Source organism: Bidens hawaiensis, unplaced genomic scaffold (genome assembly GCF_021521415.1).
Source record: "Bidens hawaiensis isolate Kalapana, Puna unplaced genomic scaffold, B.hawaiensis_p1.1 tig00001382_1, whole genome shotgun sequence".
NCBI classification, from domain to species: Eukaryota; Viridiplantae; Streptophyta; class Magnoliopsida; order Asterales; family Asteraceae; genus Bidens; species Bidens hawaiensis.
In genome coordinates, this window is record NW_027491078.1 from 4,194,592 (window position 1) to 4,202,675 (window position 8,084).

At 34.3% G+C, this 8,084-nt stretch overlaps 1 pseudogene across 1 annotated transcript; it reads right to left on the minus strand.

The window, feature by feature from the left end:
• Positions 1-463: 463 nt before the first annotated feature.
• Positions 464-4,359, minus strand: LOC143573004 (protein WVD2-like 7; annotated as a pseudogene). The gene is made up of 7 exons (XR_013142350.1): positions 4,273-4,359; positions 2,037-2,768; positions 1,855-1,904; positions 1,252-1,311; positions 1,077-1,176; positions 853-960; positions 464-770 (listed from the first exon to the last, which is right to left on the minus strand). The product of XR_013142350.1 is annotated as a protein WVD2-like 7 (transcript).
• Positions 4,360-8,084: the final 3,725 nt, after the last annotated feature.

An 8,084-nucleotide genomic window follows, 5' to 3' on the forward strand; every position in this document is an offset into this window, starting at 1 on the left:
AAAATATTAATACGTAAAAGGAAGTTAAAATATCGGGTTCGTGCATGATTTTCAGTTCTTTTCGTGTTCAGTTTTGTGTAAATTTTCCAGGCCCATGCTCATTCGACCGGCCAACCTGCAAACACGACCTTTGGGTCTCAAATGTGCTTTAGCCAACAACCTACAAACACGACCCGTTTAGCAGCCTGTTGGAACTGCTAGGCCCAAACCAATCCCTTGGAGCGGGTCTGGGCCTGGCCCGGTTATCTCCACCTCCAAAAAACGATACTAATATTTTCCAGAGAAACTTTTATACGTTTTTAATCTTTTATACATCAAGTAATACTAGAAAGCATCCATTTTACCTAGTTTTAATGTTCTCCCATACAAGGGGTACTTTAGTAATTTCCTAATTCGATCTACCATGTAGGTACAACAGCTTTATTCCCTTCATCCCTTGCAAACCATCATGAAAACAACGCGATCAAGTGGCGACACGGACCGGAAGGTAGCCCGGTTTAAGCCTGGGGCCCGTGTGAACTCCTCCTTTTCGTCTCTCTAGCCCGTGCTCCTATAATTGCTTCATGTTGTTTTTGTTTCTGTAAATTCAAGTCCTTTTGCTTATCTTGCACTTTTCTAGAAGGTTCTGGGAGACGGCTTCGGTTGGTTAAAGACGTTGAAGAGCCGGGTCTCGGGTTTGATGAGCTGGCGGAATTTGATGGAACCTTTTTGGTGCTTGGAGCCATAGAAGCGGTTCGCGGTCTGTTTGGTGTCTTGCTAGATGATGTAGCCTATCATTTTCAGTACATCAAATTAGTTTATTTTATAGAAGGAATGAAAAGACTGCTGAATTATAATTTAAGATTTGTATACCTTGTGATCTAAAGAGCGAACGGATTCTTTGTAGAACGAAGGCATCGGTGTCGCTTTAAAGTTGAGATTTTTTCTGTACTGTGTCGTCTCTGCAGCAGTCCTTTTTTCCTGATAATTCAAATAATTGAATTAATAAACTGTTAAAAAGTCTCAGCCCAATAAGAACACTTAGAAAATAAATAGTTTCGGTAAATTGCATAATGATTAATGAATGTTCGGCTTGCCTCTTTCCTCCTTTCTGCTCTTTGATCACTCTTAAAGTTGAAACCGGTAGCAGTCTGATTGGCATGTGATTTGCTCGGAGGAATAACAGTCGGTTTGGTCCTGTTAATTAACAGAAAAAGATGATAAATAAATACTTTTGTTTTTCCATAAAGGGAAGTTTTAAAAGATTAGAACCTGTTGACGGTTTCTCGTGCTCGTTGAAGAGACTTTTCTGGTCTAGATTCTTTAACAATGCTGCAAAAAAGCGAAACGTATGAACATGCAACTTGTATGACCGCTGGAAGTAGGCTTGAAAACGAACCGAACGTTCAGTGAACCGCTCAGAGGTAAGTTTGTTGTTGTTAATTTAATAAACGAACGGACATAAACATAAATTTTTGTTCATTTAGTTAAATGAATGAACATGAACACATGTCTCATTCATTCATTTAAGTTTGTTAATGTTCGTTCGTTTACGTTCATTAATGTTCGTAAGCTTACATTTGTTAGTTCCTTCATTTACGTTCATTAGCATGTTCATTTAAATGTTTTAGGCCCATCAAATTGTTAATTCACATTTAGTTTTAATTTGTTTAAGATCAGTTACGTTTGTTTATCTGTGTTCAGTTATGTTCATTTGTTTATGTTGTGAATCGTTTGTTTACACTGTTACTGAATGAATGAACAGGTAAATTTTCGTTCATTGATTGTTCGTGTTCGATCATTTGTTCGGTTAAAATTAAACGAACAAACACGAGCATGCACCATTTGTGTTCGTTTACAGGCCAAATTGAGTACCTTTTATTTGGTGGAGGTAATTTCGCCTTCGAGAAGCTTGTGCTTGATTCCTAACAGAAGAGATTCGTTCATTAACACTAATAGTATGCCAATGTCAAACGATGTCATCATATGCAATGTGATTTATGTAACAACCTAATAGAGCAAGCGATAATATAGTTTAAAGATAATATTAAACTCACCTCTGATTTTGACGATTTTCTTCCTGAATGCCATATGGCACTAGCAGGTCTAGTTGACTTCTTTACTTTTGGTGAACCCTTGATTTCCCTTGTTTTGGTTTTAGAAGTGACATTAGATGGTTCAGTGGAAATGTTTCTTGAAACCTGAGTAATATTGGTTTGGGCTTTCGGTTTTGGCTTTGGATGTTTTCTGTCTGATGCAACATTCACGGTTACAACCGAATGATTAAGTGTCACTTCTGTAATTTCTTCACTTTTAACCAAGTCCACATTTGCAGTTTCAGTCTGATGTGTTTCTTCAAGCTTAAGATGATCTGGATCACTTGTTGTTTGGCCAACACGTAAACTTTCAACGTTTGGATTTACACATATCTCAATTTCGGTTTCTTTGTTGTAACTGAAATGACCAGAACTATGAGGGCTCTCATCAAAGAAAGTAAAATGCTTGCTATCATTGCCATTTTCTGATTCTTGTAAATCATGCAGGTCATCATTTTCACTGGTAGGATGTTCTCTTTCATCTTGACTTTCGGAAGAACTTTGTTTCAGAAGGGCTTTTCTTTTGAAATGTGCCTCAAAATATGCCTTTTTCTCAGTAACTGAACCTGGTTTTGAGTATTTCTCAACCTCTTCAAGATACCGGTTGTGTGAAAACGATGATTTTCTTTCCCATGATAACGATTCGGATTCAAATCTTCCAAACGAGATTGATCCAGAGTGCAAGAGTTCTGCCTGTCCAATTGAAATGATTTCAAGATATTGAGTTAAGGAATGTGTGTTAAATCACTTATGTCAATTACTTTTCTACATTAGCAAGTAACTATACTCGGTCAAGGAATATGATGAATCACTAATCGGTATGCTACCGATTCGATTTCGCCTAATCAGACAAGCAAATAAGTAGTCGGTCAATGGCAGTCTAAATCTGTCAATTTTGGTCAATATCGGTTGAAATGTGTCAAAATCTTTAAAGTGTTTGAAAAATTATATTTAAGAATCCAACCGATTAATACCTATTAACAGCTAGTAGGTACCCCACCGCCCGACTAGAGAACATAGAGTAAAAACTAAACTAGTTTGCATATTCTGGATTAAACTACTCAAACTAAATGATCTTATGATTTGCTGTAACTAACTATTCTTCCATTTTGAACCACCTCTCACTCGTTATCAAAGTACCACAACTAGTTGACATTTTGCTAATACAACAGCAACAACACATATATCAGTTTAAGAATGAGATCTTAAACAAGGAAGAAATCAACAATCACTTGCAATTACACACAACCAAATACTCAAATTTACCGATAGTTACTTCATGCAAGGTATCTCATATAGACGAGATCAGACCTGTAAGCTTCTGCCGACGTCAACACTAAATGTTGCACACTTACATAGATCATATCAAAAGCAAATCTAATCAATAATCATCTTCAATTATGTATTATAAGCTTAAATCAATCAACATATCTGCCTTAAAAGGGGAAAATATCTAATAACTTCCATTGCAAACAAAACTTAACGTCCAAACGAAATATGAAATTAATAGTGAAATTCAATTTGATACAAAGCGGAAACTACTAGTACCCTAATGAACTAATCAAATAAGATCAAATCTATGATTAAACCACAATCACAATTCCTATTAAATAACATCAATTACATGATTAAATCACAATCACAACTAAATGTTACATACTTACATAGATCACATCAAAAGCAAATCTAACCAGTAATCATCTTCATTTATGCATTAGCTTGATTCAATCAGTCTAATAGCGCCAATAGCAACCGAACTAAACGCGAAACTAACAGTAAAATCCAAGTCAATACGAACTGTAACCACTAGAAACCTAACTAACTAATCGCATAACATCAATCACACAACCAAATCACAATCACAACAAATCAGATCCAGTAATCCGAACATAAAGCACGATCACCTAAAAGTTAAACCGAAGCAGTTCTTCACGTCTTCATACGAAATGCGAAACTAACAATATTTGATTCGATACAAACCGGTAACTACTAGAAACCTAACAAACTAATCAAATCACACAATCAAATCACAAGATAACCAAATCAGATCACCTAAAACCTAAACCGAATCCGTTCTTCACTAATCTTCACTTATTCACACGAACTCATTCAAAATTAACAATTAAATTCGATTCTATACAAAGCGTAAACTACTAGAAACGTAACGAAGTAACGAAATAAGATCAGATCTAATTACCTGAAAGTTAAACCGCAACGGTTCTTCAATTTCACCAGCCATTACGAATTCAACTTCAAATCATCACCGCTGCAATTAATTAAAACAAAACGAGCATTAATTGATTAGACATTTGTAATTAAAAGAGAGATTTGAGAGTGAATTAATATTATTACGGAATAATAAGTGTTCGTTGTAATTGAGAGGAAGTAAGAAGGTGAAGATGAAGAGTGAAGATAAGTATATGTGATCCGTTGTTAGGGTTCTTTGCTTGGAAGATGAGAATGAGTGTGTGATGGAAGCAGTAGATTTGGAAGACTTGATGAACGTGAAAATGAAATAATAAAAGAGTGAGTGAGTGAATTAAAAGGGAGCCATCATTACACTACCTGCTCTTTTTGTTGTCTTTGTTTTTAATCAATTGTTTTTTTAACGGTTATTCGGATCTAACAGATCGTTGGCATAATTTCAATTCTTTATAAAATTGTAGTTTTTGAAGTGAAGCTCGTGCATCAATCCGTTGCATTAGTCTCCACCCAAAGACCATCCTCAGGAAAAACCCTGCGGAATACAAATTGTTATTGAAGCCGTAGGTTCGGAACCAGTTTGTAATTTTCTCCGCCAAAACCGGTTCCAAACTGGTTAACCAAACCGAAACCAGCAAAAACCGGTCAAAATCTGAACCAAAACCGATCGTAACCTAGTCAAGAAACCGGTTTTGACTTTTGTTGACCAAACATAACCGGTTTCAACCCAAACCATTTTTGAGTTTTAAACTGATTTGTGCACCTCTACCTTTTTTAACGGTTATTTGGGTCACTGACAGGCCACTGGCCTACCGGATCATTTCAATGTTTCGAGTATGAAATTGTAGAGTTCGAAGGGATCATTTCAATGTTTCGAGTATGAAATTGTAGAGTGCCGGGTTGGCACGTCTTCGAAGGAAAGCTCGTACATCAGTTTGTCTCATTAGACCCCACCCAGAGACCACCCTCACGAGAAAACCCGTTATATATGAGAAAACCCTCTGGTTCAACTAAGAACACTTATATTTTTTGTCAAATGTAATACTTGAACCCATGATCTCACTCTTTTAAATGAAATATTTAGGTGTCTCATCTCACCTCAATCATTTGGCCCGAAGATTATTACATATTTTTCTAAATTTATTGTAACAATAAAAATTAAGAATAAAAATCAAATTAAATAAAAAAATATGAATTTGAAATTTGATATTTAGATGATATAGTCATGTGTTTTTTAAATAATAACCAGACTTTATATTTAGCGTATATTGTAAGTTTCAAACTTATTTGTCTATAATGACAATCGTGACTACATACAAACTTATGATTGTGACATGATAGTACTTTTTACTCTATTACGATCCCTATTATAATTAAAAGACGAAAGGCACCTATCGAAGATTCAAACGTTAAAAGGGTAGGGGCGAGCATTGAATGGAAAAGGCTAATAGGCTCGTCATGTCGAATGAGACATTAGAACATTAAAGCGTGCGTTGAAAAATGCCTCAAAATATGTCAATAAAGCTAGAGTATGACATGTTCTTCCATTGGGCTAATTGATCGTTTACTTTTAAGTATTCATCTTTTAGATAATAGAAAGTGTATGCCCGTAAGATTGATAAGTTGTTAAACCATTATATGTATTTAATGGTTTAGTTAGTGACTGTCTCTCTGTCTACATGGCAGTGACATGCCAGTACTGAAAGCCCCTCCATAACATTTGGTCTTAAGTTTCGGTTTTAAAGGTCATAGTAATAAAAGTAGGTTTTTTTTTCGCGCGGGGTGGGGGGCTAGTAATTGGTTTCTCTCCATGATGATGATCATGTATGTGTTATGCCTGAAACGTTAAAATCAATATGGACGGTTGACACATGATGATGATTATGTGTGTGTTAAGACTGAAACGTTAAAATCAGTATTAACGGTTGGCATCTCGTGAAAAGACTAGCTCGGTTAACGTGGGAAAATCATTTGATTCAATGCATTTGAAATTATGTAAAAGAAGATTTAAAACATTAAATGTTACATTTAAAAAGATTTGACCTTTAATGCACAAAAAGATATAGTAAATGGTACTTTAATGATAATAACAATACTATTGTTGCCGTTTGTGTGGCTATGAGTTGACAATTTTGACCCTTGCTTTTGGGTTGATCTTATCTACTACTAATATTGTTTATAGATAAAGACGAGGTCAATAATGAGGTTATAAAGTCGGCATAACAATTTTAAAGGACGATTTTACCCCTATGAAGCCGACATCAAGATATCTGGGACCATACCATAAACCCACTACCATAATAATTTCATCAATAATTCTATACAAATCCAGTTCATAACAAAAGTAACATATTTTTCCTCTTTTTGGTCTTGCTATCCATATAATATAAAATAATATACCCGAAACAAAAAGTGTTAATCGATTGGAGTTTCAGGAAAAAAAAACAATAATAATAATTATTATTTAGCCGAACAGTGTTAGAAATAAAGAGATTTTTGAGAATATTGTCTATTATTTTTTATTTTATGGTATACTAGTAAAAATTGTAAAGCTAGATTTGCTTGGAATGAGTGAATTAGAAACCCTCTCTTATTTATATATATATACTTTTTTCGGCTCGGTTTAGTTTGTTTGGAGCCCATTATTTTAACTCATCCCAACTTTAAAAAAAAAGAGAATTGAATTTTAATAATCTCAACTTTATGCAGTTGGCCGATAACAATTCAATTTAGAAAGTAGCTGTCACCGGTCTTAACTTTCACATCGTTTGTTTTCATTGAACATCTGTTAAAAAAAACTTAACAACGTTAAGTTTTTTCCAAATTTCAAATTGATAATTTAGGGTTTTTGATCGAATGAGGATACGAGTCGATTGATGTAAAATTTACCTCAAAACGGTGTTTCAAGCAGCTTGATTTTTGTTAATTAAAAGTTTAAACACAGGAATCGAAGCATCCTTTAGTCGTTTGGACCACTGTTTTAAGATAAGTTTTACATCAATCGACTCGTATCCTCCTTTCGATCAAAAGCCCTAAAATATCAGTTTGAAATTTGGAAAAAAACTTTCCGTCGTTAAGTTTTTTTTAACGGATGTCCAATGAAAACAAATAGTGTGAAAGTTGGGACCGGTGACGGCTGTTTTCTAAATTAAAATTAAGATTATTATCGGCCAACGACATCAAGTTATGATTATTAAAAATCCAATTTGCCTTTAAAAAATATATATGTTTCATGTTTCTAATAAAATATTGCCCAATTATTTTTAATAATAAAATATATGATAAAATGATTACTTTTGTAACGATTATAAACAACAAATCTTTTTATTGAAACAATGGAAAAAGATGTGTGTTTGAAATCCTTGAAAGATAACAATTATGATTAATGGGTTTAAAATGGAAACATCAAGGTCCACATCACATAAACCAACAAGGTGAGTTTGTTTATGTGTTACTTTCATAGAACTCAGATTTGTGTGATATATAATAAGATTAATTATTATCCAAACTAATTGAATATTGTATTTAGCATGTTCATTGTTTTACATAAATAATTTGAATCCATACATAGATAGTGATCCTTATAATTTAGTGGATTTGATTGAACACCAAGGTACTAAATGAGGATGTATCTGTGAAGTCGATATCGGACATAACAGTCGATGTTGGGGAAGCATTGGGTTTCAGGGTTATGGAACAAAAGGATAGCATTTGTGCGATGTTTTTTGAGGAACAAAAGTACATTGGTTAATACTCTTTGGTTGACGGAAACTAGAAGCAAACGGGCGAGCGTTGACTGGGATTCAG